Genomic DNA, 23,195 nt, shown 5'->3' on the forward strand with positions numbered 1-23,195 from the left:
CAGAACCATATTAGTTCGAAATTATTCAATTTCCACACCCTGCATGTATTTGAGCCGAGTATGTTTCTTTTATGGACGTGTCCGAAAGCATTGAAAGCGGAAAAGTGTGAGACTTGTCTCCCACTATTCACCCACTAAAAACCCACCCCACATCCGTTTGCCTACCGTGAGACAACTGTTAAGTATCAGGTCGAAATCTATCTATTCATGTTTTCGGTTTATCCATTTAGAGGTATTCGAAATCAATCGATGCGTCCATCGTCCGTTCAGGGCTTCGTGTTTCGCTCCTTTTCAGTCTTTCGGCTACTCAGCTGTGCTGGATCCGCTCGGTGTTTTTTTATCTCTGCGAATTCGAATGCAGTCCGCTTAACTGGTAGCATACCCGAGCCGTGTGTGTGTGTAAGTGTGTGCGTTAATGTAATTAAAGGTTGTTTTCGTTGTTGTGCCTGTTTTATTTTCCTCACTTATGTTCTTTTCACATAAATGTAAGTTTTTTTGCTGTTTCTTCAATTTATTATCTCTATTTTTGTTGTACACACAGAGGTAGATATACAGCCATGTTCACATTATTAGCAGCGCGTCATATTTTGTTTATTGATATAAATTTTATGGATTACAATCGGTGATTAATTTGTGGTTATGTTAGCCGCTTTATGCTGCTGATGAAGTAAATCAAATTTTTTATATCAAGTCGTGTTATATCAGCAATCGTAGGAAAGAAGTGAGAACGAAGATACTTATATCTTAGTCGCGCTAAAGTGGGCAGCTGAGTTGATTCCACTTCATCCTCCATACAGCTGACGCAAAAAGGACTCGAAGTAATTCCAAGTGTCACGGCATGCATACCTCGCGGATAGTGCCCCATAGGGACACCCGCTAAGTTTGAAAGTTGAAGTTTTGTCATCCCTCAAACGCCTCCGATCCACACGTGGCTAAAAGGATTTCGCGACCTTACAAGTTTGCATACTTGCCAAGCGTTCGCTAAGTGGACGCGAAGCCGATCTTTCCAGGAGCAGAGCACAAGTTGTCAAGGGGATCCCGATCCTCTCCTTTCGCGGGGAAACTATCTCACAGGTTCCTTGTTTGGCCAGCTCATCTGCTTCGCAGTTTCCCGCAATGTCGCCATGACCAGGTGCCCGGATTAGCCTTTTGTCAAAGAATTCGGATTCAATCGAAAGTGAAACCAGACATTCTCTGACAGTTTTCGAATACACGATAATTCAGACCAGGGCTTTGGTTTTTACTTGACTATCCGAGTAAATATTTATTTTCTGAACAATTATTACGCAAGTGAGTAGCCAGTCAGCTGCCTAAAACCCACTGCAGTGATTTGGTAACCTGAATTTGAGTCTAATGGGGAGCTCTTCGTAGAAAACTCCTCCGCCAATCCTTCCATCCAACGTCGAGCCATCCGTGAACATGATCACCAAACCCTGTTCCCAAGTGTTGCACCCATTGATGTAACATGGATGGATAAAGTTCCGCTTGGACTAAGCGAGGGACGAACCCAAAATTTCTAAGAGTACTTGAGTGGCCATAAGTAAGGTCGAGCCTGAGGCCCAAACCTCTCAGCATGATTGCGGCATGTGCAGCGGCAGTTTTGCCTGAGATGCTTACAAATACCACATTTAATATTACATCAAGCATTAGAGTAGGAGTAGTTCGAAGCCCCCACTGATTCCAACGAGTGCAAACCTTTGAACTCTCTCCAGCTTCTCTGCCGATGCCATCCTCTCTAATGAGTTCCAACAGACAATGAATCCATATAACAACAATGGATTTATAATACATATATATATTCTTGGCGAGTTGTTCCGCAAATGGAAGGACCTACAGTTTCAAGCCGACTCCGACCGGCAGATATTTTTATGAGGAGCTTTTTCATACACTTGAAGGTTTGCCATTGCCTGCCGAGGAGCGACCACAATTAGAGAAATATTTTTCTTAATTTTGATATTTCACCGAGATTCGAACCTACCTCCTCTCTGTGAATTCCGAATGGTAGTCACGCATCAACCCATTCGGCTACGACGGCCGCTAATAATGGTATTATAGAGCCAAAATACTGCTATAGGCGAGAGACTTCATCCTTTGCCAATGCCACTCTTGCAACCATACATGGCTACTGTTGCCTTCTTTACCCCCTCCTCAATGTTGGGCTTCCACGTAAGCTTACTTTCAAGGATTAGGCCAAGGTATTTCATCCACACCAACGGAGTGGCAGCTATTGGGAGAAGTTGAGCTTCGAGTATTTTGTATTTCCCCGTGAATAGGGCGAACTTCGCCTTAAGAAGATTCACCCACAAGCCGCAATCCGCTGCCCATCGGACAACTATGTTCAGATATCCCTACATCCAATCGTACAGGGTATCTAAAAACTTCCCTCTAATAATAAACGCCGCGTCGTCCACGTAGGCAATCACCCTGCAGCCTCTTCTAGCCAGCTCCTCCAGCAAGTCATTCATAACGGTAACCCAGAGAAATGGTGAGTGCTCCTACCCACCTGACGGCGCAGAAAGATGCCGAGACCATTCAGATTCTGCAAATAAATGTGGTAAGGTTGGCTCCAACCGGCTCCAACCTACTTGATCTTTCCAACACAGAGGAGGCCTTCCTCTTCCTCTGCTACCACCAACTGGTACCGCATCGAATACTTTCAGAGCCGGAACGTTTGTATCCATTCGGACGACATGACCCAGCCAACGTAGCCACTGCTGGAACTTTATTCGCTGCGCTATGTCTATGTCGTCGTAAAGCTCATACAGCTCATCGTTCCATCGATTGCGATACTCGCTGTTGCTAACGAGCAAAAGTTCAAAAATCTTCCGCAGAATCTTTCCCTCGAACACTCCAAGTGATGCCTCATCGGATGTTGTCATCGTATATGCTTCTGCACCATATGTAAGGACGGGCATGATGAGAGCCTTGTAGAGTGTTAGCTTTGTTCGTCGAGAGAGGACTTTACTGCTCAGTTGCCTACTTAGTCCAAAGTAGCACTTGTTGGCAAGAGTGATTCTACGTTGGATTTCAAGGCTGACATTATTATCGGTGTTAATGCTGGTTCCTAAATAAACGAAGTCTTTTACAACCTCGAAATTATAACTGTCAACAGTGACGTGGGTGCCGATATGCGAGTGCGCCGACTGTTTGTTTGATGACAGGAGATACTTCGTTTTGTCCTCGTTAACCACCAGACCCCTTCGCTTTGCCTCTCTATCTAGTTTGGAGAAGGCAGAACTAACAGGGTGGTTGTTCAGGCCGATAATGTCAATAGCATCGGCATACGCCAAGAATACGCTCCAATACGCTCTTATGAAATATTGCGCCTAAGCGATTAAGTTCTGCGGCTCGTAAGATCCTTTCCAACATCAGGTTAAGGAGGTCGCTCGACGGCGAGTCACCCTGTCTGAAACCTCGTTTGGTATCAAGTGGCGCGAAGAGTTCCTTCCCAATTCTGACAGCGCTGCTGGTATTGAGCAACTTCATCTTGCATAGCCTTATTAGTTTTGCGGGGATACCAAATTCAGACATCGCGGCATATTGGTAACTCCTTTTCCTACTGTCCAAGGCGAAAAGAAGTTACCTATAAGAATTGCCTGAACTACATATGTTTTTATAAAAAATAAAAATTAAATATAAAACAAATTAAGTAAAAAAAATTAAATAAAAAATAAATTATATTCAAAACTGAGCAATAAGTCGCGCTGCTTTTATTCTGTACACCAGTTGTATAAAAATATGTTGTCTTATTTCGCCACGCCATTGTTTTAATTGCATCTAAGTTATTCATGAGCGACAACGAGTAGCTTTGCTTGAAACACACGTGACATCGCACACACTCCCTTGCTTACTCTCACCCTATTAAAGAGAGTGAACATGTATCTTCATACATATGTGCATACATACATACATATTTACCTTTCCATATGCATATTTAACTAATTATCTACCCATCCACTTAAATTGATATTTCTGTCAGAACCATAATTCAAAGGCCACCTGCTTACTTCACTCAACTTCTACTCATTTCTGCGCCATGGCGGTGTTTCCGCCAGGGGTACGATATTATTTGGCTACCTGAGCTTTGAATGTTGCATGTAACTGCGTAGTGGGGTGTTTTGGATACACACATAATTACAAGGCGTTCTATTGTTACTGGCACCACGAAAATCTACCAGGATTAGAGCTGCCATTTTTTCTGCTACAATAATATTATTATTTAGTAATTTTTTGGAAATTTTCCTAGTCATTAGTCGCTAACAAATTTTGACGTGATTTATTACTATTTTTGATTTACTTTGACTTGGGTTGATTAAAGTTTATCGTGCTTTCAATAATATTAAAAGTGGCTAAGAAATTGGGTAATTTAGTTATCAGATGAAGTGAACAGTGTTGGACAAGTTGGAGGCGGGGCTTAGTAATAAGCAGAGGTAATAGGAAGACATAGTTAGACGTTTGCTAAAGCCCCAGACTCTGTATATTTACATTAACAAATTACCAAATTCGTGTACGGGCATACATATGAACCTGTAAATAATTAAATAAATACTAGAAAATTCGTGTAATGTTCTGAATGTTGGCTCACCCCAGCTCCATTAAGTACTGAAGCTTATCACTGAATTTGAAGTAGAAAAGTTATGAATACAACGCCTCACCACGAGCACAAAGAATTTGTTCTGACTGAATTTATGTGAATTCGAAAAGGACTACCAAACTTAAATGAGAATTGATGTTTGATATTTCAACACCAGCTGGTACGAAGTAAATACAGAAATTTTAGCTTACAAATTTAGTTCTTTAACATTATTTTGTAATCATTTCTTTTTCCTTTTGTTGGCAATTAAATGAGTTCTATTGGGAGGTCGGCAATAATATTTTTGAGTGAATAAAGGAAACAAAATTGGGGAGCACCTCAAATGTGGCGCAAAACATTGAGTGATTCCTTTAATCATTTGGAAATCAGTGACATTTAATAAGTGAGATTATTGGTTATAACAATATAAAATATGCTCTGCTTCCAATAACTATGGCACAGAACCTTATTACCAAACTTTGAGAAATTATTAGTTTCTTAATTATTGGGTTGAGGAATACGTTCAGAGCGTTTTTATATTTTCTTCTATTTTACAATGATTTCTTTGCTATTTGGGAAAACGTAAGCCTTTATTCGATAGAACTCTTTCTGCTCTGCAAAATTATACCTATTTAATTTTTGAGTAATTTAATTTTGTATTAGTTTTGGGGCTTAGAAATGGAATACTCAGAAGACAAAAATTTACATTTTCGACAACTGCTCTGCTTTGCTGTTCATCGAAGTCAAAAAGCTGTCGAAGTAGCCTGGGACATTTACGACGTGTATGGAGAAGGTCTCATGGAGACATAGGCGACTTTACAGCACGAAAATGGTTTGCAAAGTTCAAAAATGGCGACTATGGCGTCATTTACACGTCCCACAGCGGAAGGCCTTCGGAAGTCGATGAAGAACGTCCCAAATCACTTACGAAGGCGAACGGTCGACAAACTAGTCGTGAATTGGCGGAAAAAATGAACTGAAATCATAAAAGGATTCTCAATCACCTTCATTCAATGGTATTTACCGAAAAATTGGGAGCCGAATGCCCCACGAACTCAACGAAAACAACAAATAAAGTCGCTTCTCAGCATCTCGCCCGCCATCGAGCAACACGCGATATAAACAGCGCCTTTTGTACCAACCCGTCGCGGCACATGAGAAATGGTGCCTATACACGGATGTAAAGTAAAGAAGGAAGTGGGTGGGTGGCTCCAGGAGATTCGCCAAAGCCGAGACTGAAGATGAATCTTCATCCAGAGACGATCATGAATGTGTTTTGTGAGACTAGGAGGGTATGGTGCTCTGGGAGATGCTCCGAAAGAATGCCACGGTATACAGCGAACTCTATGTGCCCAGCTACACCACGTGAGTGAGGCTATTCGACTGTAAAGACCTGATCGCAATGGTCAAACCATGCACCTTCACGACAACGCCAGGTCCCATGTTGCACAAGTCATCAAAGCCGCTCACCAAGAGCTCGAATGGGAGGTCCATCAGCAACCGCTGTACTCTCCGGCCCTTGCACCGACCGACTACCATCTTTTCTGCTCCCTGTCAAGCCATATGAAAGGCCAAAGCGGTCCTTAAAAATAGGCTCAACAACTTCTTTGACGCCAAACCAGGCGACTTTTGGCGGAACGGCTTCAAAAAATTATCGAGAGGTGAGAAGAGATTTTAAACAGAAACGACTGATTAACTTATTGATATGAGTACTCTTTTTTAGTTTAAATAAAAGTCTTGCGTAAAAACGCTACGAACTTATTCTCCAACCTAATAGTTTTAAAAAATTCTTTTGGAAATATATTTAGATCATTCTCCAATAAAAACTATACAAATACAAGTTCCAATCTGTGTAAAAAAAAATTGAAAAATAGTAATTCCAACAAATTTGTCTCAAAATTTCACACGTTTAAATCAAGTTTTTTATAAAAGTATGCAGTCCGATATGAAATACCAAATGATAAAAAAAATTTGTTTCTAATAGCACCCGAGTGTATTTCTGCCACAAAAAAAATTCACTTTAAAAACCATCCGCCGTCAGTAGGTCCCTCCATTTTTAAGAAAATATCAAGACGTACACCACAATAAGAGGAGGAGCTCGGAGAAACAGCCAACAACTCGTATAAGCGTCTATAATTGTATTTAATATTTCTAGTGTCATCAAATATTCAAATATTTGAATGCATGCCGATGATGTAGAGCTCCTTAAGATATACCATGCCTTTGATAAGCCCTTAAGTCCTTAGATATATAAAATCTGAAAGAAGCTTGTAAATATTAAGAGATCATAGGTAAAACTGGACAAAGTTAACTTATACTCCTTCGGTCCTTTGGAAATGAACAGAATAAGTTGGATTTCAAATTGCCGTGGCGTACTTCAACTTTGACCTAACTCTTTGTCCTCATGCGCGAGGTACCTCTGTCCTGCGTCGTCACATCATCAATGTGCTGCTCTCATGCGTCCCTTTGTATCGCATTTGGCAAGGTTGATTCTGGTCTTCGTCTAGTTCTTGTTGGCTCAGTTATGTTCATGGCAAGTTTGACGATGCGGTCGATCTCTACGCATTATAATCTTGGCCTGCCTTCTCTCATTTTCTCCGTACAATGCAATTGGACAGTGCTATGTGGCACTGAACCGAGTGGCAGATGGATGGCGAAACTCATTCCATCAATAGGCAAATGTGACCCCTGAAAGAGAGGCGGGATTGTTTTAGCAGGCACACCACCCGACGCAGAAGACGACAAACACTGTAAGTGCGAGGACATTTTGAACCCTCACTTACCCACCAAAAAAACCACCATAGGCGCTGTAATATATAACCCCAAAATCAAGCGTTCTGTACCAAAGGGTAGCTTTCCAAGCATCTTCCAAGCGGAGATGTATGCCATTTGGCTATGTGCAGAGATAAAGTTAGACAGATATTTCCGGAATGAGTGAATTGTCATTCTGAGCGATAGTCAGGCGGAACTCAAGGCTCTACTATCCTGTGAGCCTTAAAAGAGAGATTAAGCCTTCATTGTTCCTTGGGCGTATAGAGAAACTGCATCTACTAAGAACCCACAATCGTATCCGGCTAATTTCGATCCGAAGGCACAGGGTTACAAGTGAGAACGAAGTAGCGGACGCATTCTCGCGAGAGGCTGTGGCCTCGCTATTAATAGGACTCGAGCCCTTCCTTGCTACGGGACAAGACACCGTCAAGGAGAAGCCTACTAGTGAAGAGCTAAAACTAAGGGAGGTTTGCTTGCTCTAAACTATGGCCTACGGCAGGCGAAATTGTTATTGGGAGGGTACAACCAAAAGAGGAGGTTATAAACCCTCCCCGAGGATAAACTGAGAATGCTCACGGGAATCCCCACAGGCCACTGCAGACTGTGTAGTCATCTGCACATGATCGGGATAAGGTCCACTGATTCTTGTCGTTTCTGTGACCAATCCCAGGAGATCCCAATGCATATTTTCTTTGAATGTGACGCTATAACTCGGAGAAGGTTGAGACATTTCGGCCAACTGCAGCCAGAAGAAAAGCACATACGCGCAATCAAATCCAACTCTATACTGAATTTAATAAGGGAACTGAGTTTAATAAGGGAATGAGGAACTGTGATGAGTAGAGGGCACCAAAGGCCATGAAATCGAAGTGCAAATCTCGTTTAATAAAATAGTTATTCCAAGGCACAATTGGATGTTTAATTGTGCGTAAGTAAATTTGGTGGTCTGAGGTCCTTTTTTATGTTGACACAAAATTTCATTAAATACTTCCATGAAAATTGCTTAGATTTTTTTTAAAGCTTTGAGAACAACCATGTGCGCGAGCAGCGGCACTTCTATTTGATTTTTCTATTTTTCGATTTTTGCTAAAAAATATTTCTTCCGTTAATGCAATTAATCTGTTAAATTATTTAGTCACTTCCCCTGCACTTACCACAAATTATTGCTTAGCTTGCGAAATTTCTTGCTTTCACTTTTATGCAGTTTCCCATTTTTCTTTTCTCCTTTTTTGTTTTACAAGTGCAACTTCACTGTCCTCAAGCGCACTTTGCAACAACTATCGGCAAATCAGTGCTAAAAAGCAAAAATTAATCAGTCGTAAGTCGAGTGGAGAATGACACAAATAAATAAATAATTGAAATTTATTGCGCTTTTGTTGTTCAATTACCGTTTGCATTTTGCATCGGCGACTTTTCAAGCTGCAACTCACTCACCCGCCTTGCTTTGCGCTCAGAAGTTTGTTGTGTCGGTATTATCTTTGTTTGCATGTATCTGTGTGTGTGTGTGAATGTACGAGTGTAAGTATATAGAAGAAATCACTTGCTGACTACTTATTGTGTGCCCTTTTGAATTTCAATTAAATTTAAAGCCATTACTTTATTTTTGTCCAATTTAATAGTAAAAGAATTTCCATTGAAATAAATAAAGAGGAGGGATATGAAGTACAAAATAAATTAAAAAAAAAACATAAAGAAGTCAGATTTTAAATTTTTGTACCCAATGCATGGCCATGCATTTGCATAGTTCCAAAGTAGAAGGAAAAATAAAAAAAAAGATATTTAGGAAAAGTCGAAAAGGTGAGGTTTTGGTCGGCGAGACGGGTTGCTCTTGAGATTAGTACAAGGTGGCACAAAACTAATCATCCAATTTGGATTTTGTATGCCTTTTTTACTAAACAATTAAATATAAAGCCATTGCAACTCCAGCACTTTGAAATTTTCCATCTTTTTTTTTGCTTTAAAAATTCATTTACGATCTAGAGAATACCTTTTCAATGTTGTAAGCTTAATAGAAATTTTAAAACGTCCCTGTAAAATCAGTGAAGTGATGAGCGTCGAACGAAAGATGAGTAACGCGACGCTTTTTTCCGCGTAGTCGAATATAACTCAAAAAGTGATCCAGATATCCACTCGAAATTTTACAGAGCTACTCTTTAATACATTGACCTTTGCATGAAAAATTTTTGTCTGGTTGATTTCAATTGATTACAGGAGGGTATACATTCCAAGGCGCAAATTAAAGAAGCCACGTTTGAGCAGCTGTAGCGCCGCCATTTCTTTTTTATTTTTATTATTATCAATTTATTTTATTATAAGATAATAAATTCAAAAAATTATTGAAAGACTCGTTGTCTGAAGGAGCTGCCCCCCTTAAGTTATCGAAATCTTTATTTTGATCTCTACGCGCTCCATTACTTTTCTGTTTATATATAGTACTGCAGGGGGTCGATTTTCGTTCTGGGAAAAAGTGGAATGAAAAGTTTCTTCACGTTTCCATTACACTCTCGATTCGCGTTCCGTGAAAAAATAAAAGAAAAGTCAATACATTTTCATACGAAATTTTACTTTCACTGCCAATTTGTGAATAAATGGAGGGAGAGGTTCATGGCAAGAGTGAAAGTGCAATTGTGATCAAACGGTACGGAAACTTTTGCCATAAAAGATCAATAGTTTCGTTGTTTGTGTTGCCCGTAGCGCCGTCTTGTTGAAAATAAACGTTGTCCAGATCAATACCATCCAACTCCGGCCATAAAAAATCGTTAATCATCTCTCGATAGCGCAATCCATTCACCAATAACACCTGTTATTGGAAAACCCTTTATTTTTAAATACTATTTCTTACCAAAGAAAAAGAACTTATTTAAAGTGTTTTTATTTTAAGACCTAACATGCACTTCAGTTTCCTCAAAGTCCACTAAATAAACATCATCGTTGGCGGATTTTGTCCATCGCGAAGTGAGCTCCTCAGCATTATCAACAAAATTCAAAATACGATTAAATTTATTAAAAATCGTTATCTTACATTTCCTCATCACGGACGCTTTGCTCCAAATTAAGCAAAATAATTATTTGCGGCATATTTTTTCAAATTTTCTCTAGCTTTTAAACAAATGTCATTTGAAATTTGAATATCGCACTTCCAAAATTTTCATGGGTATAGTGGAAACGCATGATGGAAAGAATAATGAGATGGCGCCTATCGTGATCCCGCTACTTTGCTCTCAGCGAATTTGACAACGGGTTACGTGATTTTAACTCCAGTATGGCCAGATTACCATTTTCGTAACTTGATTTAGCATTTTTTTTTTGTAATTTAGTCTCAGCGTTTTAGTTATTTCTTTATGACATTTTTCTAGCCTGTTTTGTAAAATATACATTTTTTAATAATTAGTTAAATAATTCACTCAGTTTTATTTATCTTTACTTGCCCGCGATTGCTGGTGTTGTTGGTGTTCTTCTGCTTTCGGCAGTCAAGTCTCTCTCTCGCTACTACAGTGTTGCCTAGCTTTGGATATAAAAACGCACTAGAATGCCCATTTAAATAAAATAAAACACCAAATTTTTATTGAATTACTTAAAGAAATAGAATGTGCGTTTTTTTTAATAAATACGTTATGCTTATGTATAATTTTATTTATGAGTTGTTTTTTGTTAAACGAGACTCTTTTGTTAAGGGAACGCCTTTTTTACTATATTTGAGGTTATGTAACTAGATAAGGTACTCGTTTTGTAAAAATGTCAGTATGGTTTCTTTAGTATTTTCTGGTATTTTGTGTCTTACTTTTACAATGAATACACCTCTTGATGCCCTATGTCCCACTAAGGATTGATGTCCGGAAGTAACGATTACACCTCTATGGTTTTAATCCGCATTCAGTAAATTCAAACGCCTTATAAAATGTGTAAAAAGGTTTTCAATATTAAGAAGAGTTGAGAGAGGGGCATTTAATATTCTTGCATAACCTTAAAAGGAGCAAAAATATCAAAATTTTATAAGAACCAACTAATTTTCATTAGCACTTAAATCTTCTCAGAGTGGCCTTTTTTAACCTTCTTTTGTATAATAATACAGTTTTTTTAACTTAAAGTTTCGGTAGCTTTAAATTAAAAAAAAAGAAACAAACACGAAACTTCAAAATTTTCACATTTTCGGTATAAGTTTTTTCTACAAATTTTACTTTTCCTCCACTTTTACTAACATTTCTAAAGCTAGCAACCCAGTGTCTTGCTAAGGGAGCTGATTTGTCAAGAGGGAACGAGAAAGCTGCTTACTGAGCAAAGCTTTTATTAGTGAATCATGGTGGAAACGGAAATCGAAATCAAATCGCAAAATAATTGTTTGTAAAAGGGCAGAGTGAAAAATGTCTTTGAAAACGAAAATGAAAACTGTTTTTTTACTTCGCTTTTAAGACACCTTTCTGGTCTAGAGACGTGAAAATTGAAGGCGTTGGAAATTGAAGAAAAACAGTCGGAATCAATTGAAAATCTTTTTTATTCATTAGATCAATTATTTGTTTACAAAAATATATTTTCAATGACAATCATAAAATAATTGTTTCCCCTGACGTAACACATGCCACTGGCGTACTAATTGGGCTGCTCAGGTACGCCTAAAAAAAAATTTGGTGATTATTCATCAAAAGATATGTCGCCAAGATGGGTAGCTGATTGACAAAAAACAAAAAAATGTTTCTAAAAATTTTGTCTGTTTATTGGAGAAACAAAATAAAAAGAATTTTTTTTCAAGTTCTCGTTTTTATAAAATTATAATTCTGCTACCTGCGAAAGTCTAGTCATTAACGTATTAAAAATTCAAAACAATCGGTTCAGTACTTTGTGAGAAATTACCAACGCCACGTCGGAAAAAATAGTTTCGAGAAAAACACGGTTAACGCGCTTACACCTACCTGGGCGTCGTACTCCAAACCGGCCCCATTTTAAAGGGCTGTAACGTCTAAACTACAACGAATTTCAACGTAAAAAGAGGGTAAACACTACCTTCATAGGTCCTCAACCTTTCTGTGGGGTAAATAAAAGCTTCAAAAGTGCTTTTCTGGGTGAGCAATAACAACGAGGCCTAATCGATTACTGGAGAGTTCAATCGGGCATGGGGCAATCGTAAAGACTCATAGACCCAGAACGGATAAAGGCAGAAGCAATCCTTAATCTAAGCAGAAAGGACACAAAACTTTATACTGAACTATTAACAAGACACTGTAAACTTAATTATCACATGAAAAATATAGGTGCGATAGAAAACGATTCGTGTAGACTCTGCAAAGAAGCACAAGAAAATGCAGACTGCGATTGCCTAGCAGTGGCACGACGCAGACTAAATTACCTGCGAAATGGGGCTGTAGGTCCAAACTTCCTTGTAGAAATTAAGCCTCCAGCAGTTTTAGCATTTATTTGCATTTAAACATGGCTGCACAATAGATCTATTCTGGTCGCAGTGAACAAACAGCCAATCAATAATAATAATAATAAATGTGTCATTGGAAGCTACAATTTTACTCCATCTTTCAGGCAGTATACTCTGACGAAATATTCGAGTTCTTTTGACTTTTGACCGTTCATTGAGCCAGTTTGCGAGGCTCTCGTAAGAAGTGAACCGGCTGACTGCAATGATCGAAACAGATGGCAATCCGAAGGTACAGTGTCTTGGAAATACGACGGGTGAGGCAAGGTTTCCCAATTCAGTCCCTCTTAATATTTCTGGATTTCGGGACCAATTTGGCAACGTGTGGCCCGGCGTTGTCATGCAGCTAAATCAGTTTGTCTTGTCATGTCTACCATCCCATTCCGGCCGCTTTTCTTTGAGAACTCGATTCAAATGCATTAGCTGCAAGTATATTTTTGAAAGTATAAACTAACATAACTTGAAAAAAACGATTTCTTCAAAATTCTAGACCAGAAGGATGCCTCAAACAGAACAAAAATCGAACCCGAGCTGTCTAGTTCACAAGTGTCAAATATGATTGACGTCGGATGCCCTTGGCAAAAATTTTAAATCTTCCGATATGTGAAGAGCCGCGCTAGTTCATTTTTGTGCCTAAGACTTCGATAGCTAACATAAATTTGTAATAGCCTATGCACTTATGCGTTGTGTATATAATCATCATACATCTGTTTACTTGCATTCGCTCTAACAGACTTCCACTGTCAACTCTGTGAAGCGCACTTTTGACCGCATTGTGATGTAAGTATGTATGCATGTATGCATGTATGTGTGTGCTTGTCCATAATCCACCTAAGTACACATCCATGCGTATTCATGTTAGTTTACTCAATGCAAAGGAAATCCATCTTGGTCACAGTGCGGCACACATAAGAGGCAATTCCTCAATTGGATAATCGTTTGAGTGCGAATAAACAGTTAATTAACTAGGAATTTCGAAAAGGAGTAAAGGCACTGGCTTAAACATTTATGGATATATGCGTAAATATACATACATTTACATACACATACATATATGCATATGTATTCTTCATGATAAATTTGATGTTATGATGATACAAATGCTTCTTACTGTCGTAAAAACAATAAACATAACTCATACATTTTCAGGTAATGCTGCTGAAGTGATCGGTCTTGGCCGAATATAAATCCAGAGCGTTTTGGTAACACAATAAGGTAAATAATGTGAAGTTAAATAAAAAACATAGCTTGGTTTCAAGACCGGAACTAGTTTTGCAGCAACAAAAATGTAGTCTGATAAGAGACGTCTAGCGTACAAATAGGTGGCGCAAAAGTAACCTTGCGATGTTTTTTCGCTGTGATTTAAAAAAAAAATTAAAAACTTTGATTCTTCTTGTGGATTATTTTTATTTGGTCTTTTAATTTTTTTTACATCAAGTCGAGAATATGATGTCATGCAAATGGGCGCCGCCACAGTTGATTGCCATTTGAGCCCTCTTTATGGCATTTTCCATCACTTTGGCCAAAACTTCCGGCGATAGGTCCTCACAATCTTGACGGATATTGTCTTTAAGAGCTGCAAGAGTCTGAGGCTTGTTGACATAAACCCGCGACTTCAAAAAGCCCCACAAAAAGAAGTCTGGAGCGGTCATAATCAGGCGATCTTGCTGGCCAGTGCAAATCGCCAAAACGGGAGATTAGGCGCCCGGGAAATACATCCTTCAGCATATCGGTTGTGGCACGTGCAGTGTGTGCCGTTGTACCGTCCTGTTGGAACCACATGTTTTCCAATCCCAATTCATCAAGTTGCGGCAAAAAGAACTCGTTGATCATTGCTCTGTAGCGCTCACCATTCATAGTAACCGTTTGGCCCGCGACGTCTTCGAAGAAAAAGGTCCGATGACTCCTCCAGCGAAACAGCACACCATACAGTGACTTTGAGCGGGTGGAATGGCTCTTCGTGGGCTACACGCGGATTTTCAGTGCCCCAGAAGTGTAAATTTTGCTTATTTACGTACCCGCTAAGATGGAAATGGGCCTCATCGCTCATGATTGGCGGTCAGCAGTTAACAGCTGAGGCACCGTCTGGACTTTGTACGGAAACATCTTTAAATCTTGTACCAAAATTCGTTGTAAAGACTGTCGACTGATACCCATTTGCGTGGCACCTCGTCTGGTCGATGTCGACGGCGCTTCCATTACATCCTCGGCTACAACATCAATATTCTCTGCAGAACGGCTACTCCGGGGTCTGCCACGCCTGGCAGCATCTCGTGTTGTGCCAGTCTCTTCGAGGCGAGCAGCTAAACGTCGAGGGGTTTCACCAGTAGGCGTTGGACGGCGAGGATATCTGCGACGAAATTCACGTTGTGCCAAAGTCACCGACCGATTATTGGTAAAATAAATAGTCAGCAATATTCCGCGTTCTGGAGCAGTGTAGCGTAACATTATTTGTCAAAACAGAACTGACATTAGGGGCCAATCGCAAAATTTATAGCATTTTCTGATAGGAGGATTACTTTAGCGCCACCTATTATAATTGAATCATCGGCACTATCTAGGCGTCACTTATTTAAAAACATGTTACTTCTTTACAAATATACATACATGTTTTATAAAAAAAAACTTTTAAATTGTAGTAAAATTTAACCTTTTGGTGCAAATTATTAGGTCGACAAGACCCGTTCCTATTTTGACGTTGAAAATCAAAGACATTCAAACTATAAACATTTCAGTGCTTCTTGCTTCTGAAATAGTCGGATAGACAGTTATCACGGTCACCTCGGATATATGGGAAAATTTCAAAATAACCTGCGAGGACATATTCAGACTGGCGCGTACAACTACTACAATATTACAATTATGTGGGCGTCACGAAATAACAAAAAAATAAAGAAACATTTAAAAAAACCAGCTTGGTGGAGAAATTCATTGTTCCGCAGCCGGCAATAGGGTGCAGCTCAATCACGTACAAGACTGCCATCAACCTTCTTAGGCAACATAAGCACTATGACTACTGTCATAATTCCAAAAGCTTTGGCAGTCTAAAATGTTCCTTGGCGTTCCACATAGACCAAACTTCTGCTGAATTTCTTTTTACAATTGGCGAACCGTTTTAACAGTTGCTCTCTACATTCTAGAAACTGAAATGGAGCTTAAAATAGGAGGCAGATATTTAGGTCTATTGTTGATATAATCACCCGATCCATTCCTTTAAACTCTTATGCTTCGGTAAGACAATTTTCATGCATTGTGCTCCTATCAAGTTCAGCCCTAAAGACCTTATTCGTTGTATTAAAGCGATGGTCCACCAGCTCGACCTTCAGAGACTTCAGGGATCATGGGGCAATCTAGACTTTTTGGCGCATTGCAGTGAATTTTCGGGCGTTGTTCCTATTGGCCAGCATCTCAAGCTCACGTATTTCGGCCTCTCGTTTCTTCTTTCGGCTAATACGTCTCTCTTCCTTTCTTATCTCTCTGTAGCGATCCCATATGGCTCGCGGTGCGCCCGACCGCAGCGTGGCGCTATAGGCGGCATCCCTTCTTTTTGCGGCAGCATTACATTCCTCGTTGTACCAATTGTTTTTTCGAGTTCGCCGGAGTCCGATTTCTTTTTCGGTGGCGGTACGTAGAGAACGAGAAATGTTGCTCCATTGTTCGTGCTTGCCAGTTTGTTTGGCAGTACTCTCTGAGAGCAGGAGAGAGAGTCGAGTGGCGAATCTTCTGGCTGTCTGTTGTGATTGCAGCTTTTCGGTGTCGAACAGTCTTTGCGTAGGTATATGTACGTTTTTTGCTGCACAGAGGTGTGTGCGCAGTTCGGCTGCAACATGGTAGTGACCCGAGTCGATGTTGGCTCCTCTGATCGTATGTACATCTAATACACTAGAAGCGTGTCTTCCATCTAACACAACATGATCGATCTGGTTTCGTGTTTTTCGATCAGGAGACAGCCAGGTGGCTTGGTGTATCTTTTTATGCTGGAATCTGGTGCTGCAGACTACCATGTTTCGGGCCCTGGTGAGGTCGATCAGCCTCTGTCCGTTACCGGATGTTTCGTTGTGCAGGCTGAATTTTCCGACTGTGGGACCAAAAATTGCCTCATTGCCTACCCTGGCGTTGAAGTCGCCAAGCAGAATTTTTATGTCGCGGCAGGGGCAGCGCTCATAGTAACGTTCCAAGCGCTCATAGAAGGAATCTTTGTTCGCATCGTCCTTCTCTTTCGTCGGGACGTGGGCGAAAATTAGTGAGCTATTAAAAAAGCGGGCTTTGATAAGGACTATTGCGAGATGCTCGTCCACCGGAGTGAACGGCAGTACTTGGCGACGGAGTCTCTCTCCCACAACAAATCCAACACCAAATTTGCGCTCCTTTACATGGCAGCAGTAGTTGGCGTTACAAGGTCCTACTCTTTCTTGCCTTGTCCCGTCCATCGCATCTCCTGAATGGCAGTAATGTCAGCCTTTACTCTCACGCGGACATCAACCAGGCGGGCAGAGGCACCTTCCCCATTATGGGACCGGGCCCACAAATCGTATTCCTTAGTTCGTTTGCAGTGGTCGTCATCAGTAGAGGGAGGTCTTATCCGACGCTTTTTTAATATTTTCAATGGAGGGGATTTTTATGTGGCAGGTCCCAAACCCAGCCCACAGCCAGCTATCCTGGAATGCTTCGCCTTCTCACGTTAGCTCACTCCCGAACGGGTGTTCGGAAGCTACCCAGAGGATACGTGAGCTAATACCGGACGTTGTGAGCTGCTTGAACCATATGTAGAAGAATCGTTCTGGCCACTCCCAAGTGAATGACGATCAGTAACTTTCCCCACTTGCGTGGACTTCTACATATGGAGCCATCCTCCATAGAAAAAGGACTGGCATACCAAAAACTGGACGTTCTATTGAGATTATTGCTGCTGTAGCATAAAGGGTTGCGGAACAGTCTTCAACATCGCTATTTCGACGCTCTCAATAATTAGGTATTCACTAATTGACTGTTCGACTGTTTGGCGGATTTTATCTGTGGGACGTGCTCACGGTAGAGATTTAAATGATATACTTTAATGAATGAAATACCGGGGAATAGTGGTACCGGCGAAGGTCTTGAATAAGCACTAAGATCCTATGTCAATATTTGTGTTCAAATTTCCGTTTCAACGGTTCCGTTTTTGATAAGGAGCGACGGCAGACGTGCTTACCGAGAAAATCATTCAAAAAGTCCACGATATGATTCTCGCTGATAGACGAATGAAAGTGCGCGACGTACCAAACGTCATAGGTGTGTCGGCTCAAACGGCAATTAATATTTTACATGATAAGTTGGCGATAAAAAAATGTCCAACCCGATGGGTGCCGCGATTACTTACCTTGGGCAACAAGCGGATGCGGCTGTTAACTTCGAAGCAGTGTTTGGAGCAATTTAAGCTAGATCCGAGGGAATTTTTACGTCGAGTTGTCACCGTTGATGGAACCTGGATTCAGCATTACACCCCAGAAACTATGAAACAATCAAAACAATGGATTTCTCCCGGTGAATCTGCTTCAAAGAAGCCGAAGACAATCCCATCGGATGGAAAGGTCATGGCGAAGATCTTTTGGGATACAAACGGCGTCATCCTCATGGATTTTTTTTAGAAAACGGAAGAACGATCGTTGGACAATACTACTGTGAGTTATTGGACCGCTTTCACAAAAACTTAAAGGAGGCAAGGCAGCATTTGGCGAAAAAGAAGTTGCTCTTTCACCACGATAACGCACCTGCACTTGCCTCCGGAGTTGTCGCCGCCAAACTGCATGAATTGCATTGTGAATTGCTGCCGCATGCCCCGTATTCATGCTCTCAGGCTCGCTGCGATTTTCTCTTGTTCCCTAACATGAAGAAATGGCTCGCGGGAAAAAAAATTCAGTTCAGACAAGTAAGTCATCGCCGAAACACAGGCATATTTTGGAGAATTCGACAAATCCTATTTTTTGGAGTGGTTAAAAATATGGCCGGAGCGTTGGGAGAAGTGTATCTTTGTAGAAGAGGACTATGTTGAAAAAAAAAAAAAATTGAAAAAATGTTGTCTTCATTTCTAACACGGCTACTTATTGAACGCCCCTCGTATTTGAATATAACTCAAACATTTATGGATATGCCACTAAAAAACTTTCAGGATTTATTGGGCATAGTCTCAGCTATTAATGAGAACAACAAAAAGCATATGAAATATTTGTTTACAGGTTCCTTTTTTTTAATTTTTTTTTTTTATTTCAAATGAATCGAAGATTTTTTGCTCTAAAGAAAACTTTTCAACATTGAGTAAATCTTAAAACTAAAACAAATTTTTTTATTTAAATTTTCCATTTACTTCTTATTCCTATTATACTTTTTCTAATTATATTTATTTACTTATACTCAAGCCAACAAATAATCCAGAACAATTAACGAAAAATCCGAAACACGACATGAAATCCCTCAATAAGCAACTTACGCAATTCCGCAATGTGTCTGTTAAAGATTAGAGTTCAGAGAAATAATATGTTTTTTTTTTTCATTGTTCACTCCACATGGGAGCATAGGGCCTCGGCAAGACTCAGTCTTGCGTTGGTTTCATTAATCAATTTGATCTCTGACAGGATAGGTGATTGGCCTGCCGCTACCAGTCCTAAGTAGTGGGAATGCCCACATGTCAATGCTTAGGAACAACGCCTTTTTACTGATTGAAGCGCCATCTATGTTTCATATTTATCTGCCAGAAGAAGCACACAGAGGGTTGAGAACTTCGCTAAATTTGGTGTGTCTGCGCTATTACCGCGATTGCCCGCTTCCTCTTGCTAGCGCCACTGTTGCAATGTGTAACTGTATCTTTTCTTTTGTTTTGTTTTTGCTTGTTTTAGCAGCCACAATGCAAGTAATGCGCTGACTTTTTGTGCGGAAGTAAGGATTGGAAGGATAAGGTTTTGTTGGGATTGAGGAGTGAATTATTATTATAACTATTTTTTTTATTTTTGTATGCGAAACTATGAAGGTATGTAAGTTTGGAATAGTACGAGAAACGTGCTTTACGGCAGGCAGGGCACTTACGTTAGACTACTGAGACCGTAGTAATAAGTATTACTTTCTTAAGAGGGCAGATACCTGTAAAATTTCGAAAAGAAAAGTTAATATGCTCCTTTCAGAATATGTCAAAATATTTTTAGAACGTAAATTGAAGTATTTCTTATATTATAGATCGTCAACCGTGACGACTCTATTCTTTACGTTCGAGCGCTGGGAGAGGTATAGTTATGTTGTATTCAAACTTTAGACGCGTTTTTCTCAAAACTAATTATATTTTTCGAGTGGGCGTACACGATAACTCGAAATGTTATTGACTGATCTCCCTGAAATTTTTCTCATATCTTTCTTATGATCTTTTTTTCGAAAATTTTTGGAAAAAATAATTTTTTCGAAGCAAAAATAGTAGGAAAATTCGCCCCCATTTTTTTTTTTTGAAACATTTTATTCCACGAATGTTTTTTCCATTTGTTTTTAATTCATATAGAAATTATGCTATTAATAAACAAAAAAATTTTTGGTTTTTTGTATTCGGCTCACTGACGCCTATGCTACAATGCCCGCCGATTGAGAAGCCCCGCTGCGACCTTCCTGGAAGAATTGAGTGTACATCCGCCATTTTCAATGATTAGAATGAAAAAAAAATATTATATTATTTTAATGCATAAATAAAGTATAAGTAATAGTAAAGAAGTATGCCAATTTTGAAAAAAATATATTGACTTCTTCATTTTAAATAATTTTAATGAAAATCAGGCAAAATATGGCCGTTTATAGGTATCTGCCCCTTAAATTGCCTGGTTTTGAGTTATAATACAAAATATATTAGTTGGAGGGGCGAAATCTGGAATGAAGTTACACATTTCATTCACCTGCTCTATTCTCTATGCAAAAATCACATCCCTCTTTTGAAACGAATAGTCCACATAATGTACATACCCGGACGTTCAATAATGTGTGTGACTGACACATAGATGGCGGCACTAGTACTAAATCAATATTTTTTTCGAAAGTTGGCAACGTTTTTAGGCTTACTGTCAAAATCATATGTTAATCCGACCATTTGTTTACAAGTTACAGTGCTTTAAGTGACGCTACTTTTGAGTTTTTAAAAAAAATGAATTTAAAGCAATTCCGTGTGTTGATTTATCATTGTTTTTTAATGAAAAAAAGTACTGTTTAATGCCAGGAATGGCTTGAAAAACATTATTCGGACTCTGTTCCATCAAAAAGAAGCATTTGTTATTGGTATGCCGAATTCAAACGTGGTCGTACAGACACCGATGACATTCCATCTACTGGAAGGCCAAATGACGCTGTTATTCCGGAAAACGTTGAAAAAACACTGAAAATCTTTATGTCCGACCGTAAAGTGAAAGTGAGGGAGATTACTGACATTATAAAGATATCAGCAGGCAGTGTACACACCATAATACACGAACATTTGGGTATGAAAAAGGTGTTTTCCAAATGGGTGCCGCGTTTGCTCACACCGGAGCAAAAACAACAACGAATCGATGATTCAAAGAACTGTTTGGGCATGTTTGCGCGCAATAAGTCGGAATTTTCGCATCAGTACATCACAATGGATGAAACATGGATCCACCATTTCACTCCAGAGTCAAATCGGCAGTCTGCTGAGTGGCATGCAGCCGGTGAAAGCCGCCCAAAGCGACCAAAGACGCAGCAGTCGGCTGGCAAGATTATGGCGTCTGTATTTTGGCATGCGCATGGAATAATATTCATCGACTATCTCCAGAAGGGGCAGACCATCAACAGCGACTATTATATAGCGTTATTGGAGCGTTTGAAAGAAGACGAAATCGCAAAGAAACGGCCTCATATGGCGAAGAAAAAAGTGTTGTTCCACCAAGACAATGCACCGTGTCACAAATCAATGAAAACGATGGCAAAATTGAACGAATTGGGCTTCGAATTGCTTCCCCATCCACCGTATTCCCCAGATTTGGCACCCAGCGACTGTAGGCTCTTCGCAGACCTCAAAAAGATGCTCCGTGGTAAGAGATTTGGCTCAAATAATGAAGTAATCGCCGAAACTGAGGCCTATTTTGAAGGCAAAGAAGAATCGTTTTACAAAGGCGGTATCGAAAGATTGGAAAAGCGTTGGAATGATTGTATCTCCCTGAAAGGGGACTATGTTGATGAATAAAAATTAATTTTGGCAAAAAAATGTGTTTTAATTAATTAGTCACACACATTATTGAACGAAGTTACATACACTCTTACCTATTAGTACAAACCTGTTTGCTAGTCCGCATTACTTTCAGAAGTAGCTGATGGATACTGTAGCCGAAGTGCATACCTTCCTTTCATATTTATTTATCGCACATTCATGTTGAGGTAGGTGTTTATCAGGGGCTATCTACTTTATTTCTCTCTTTCTCCCTCTCCCTCTCCCTCTCCCTCTCCCTCTCCCTCTCCCTCTCCCTCTCCCTCTCCCTCTCCCTCTCCCTCTCCCTCTCCCTCTCCCTCTCCCTCTCCCTCTCTCTCTCTCTATCTCTCTCTCTCTTACTAGTGCTATTAACTTCTCACTTCTCTCATATACTATACATCCAACCCACAGCCGCTCACCCTAATCTGAATAGATGGATATAATATAATTTGATATAATGCTTTTACATTTATAAAGTAGAATATGCAGTTTTGATATCCATTCAAAGAAAATTTCTTAATTAAAAGAAGAACTCATACCGAAATTCGATGCTGCAGTTGTCAATGTCAGCAATGTGGAAGTCTTTAACAAAGCATCTCCTAGCTGATATTAAACTCAGTGCCTTTCATAGAATATATTCTAAGGCATTTACGTATACTCATACATATGCATATATCACTCTTTATTCGATTAATTGCAAAATGAAGTTTGCTTTCTTTCTGCCAGTTGAAAAATTGCACATATCAAACAAATGCCTCTTAATTTCTAATCTAATCATTTTCATCTTTTCAGCCAGGCTTTGTTGGAAATTTCAATTTAGTAAATCATGATTGATATGTATCACTCTATCACTGCCGAGGCAATACGCAACGGTTGTAGGTATGTATGTTGCACGCTGCTACAGCAAATGTGGTCCTGCAAATATTTTCACTTTATTGAACCACAAAATAGAATTTCCAAACTGAAAATTGAAAAGAAGCAAATAGTAAATGGAATTTATTTGCTACAAATTAAAACCGCAACAGGCTGTAAATGCAAAAAAGCAGAAGTAAACAAAGGTATAATACGTGCGTGTGTGTGTGTGTGTGTGAGTGTGTGCTTATACGCCATATGCATAGATATCGGTGCGCTAGTGTGTGTATGTGTTGGTGTAACTGTGTTTTTGTGTGATTGGATTGCACAAATTGCTAGGTAAATGGCAAAAGTTAGCGCCTAAAAGCAGGCAA

Source organism: Anastrepha ludens, chromosome 5, assembly GCF_028408465.1.
Source record: "Anastrepha ludens isolate Willacy chromosome 5, idAnaLude1.1, whole genome shotgun sequence".
NCBI classification, from domain to species: Eukaryota; Metazoa; Arthropoda; class Insecta; order Diptera; family Tephritidae; genus Anastrepha; species Anastrepha ludens.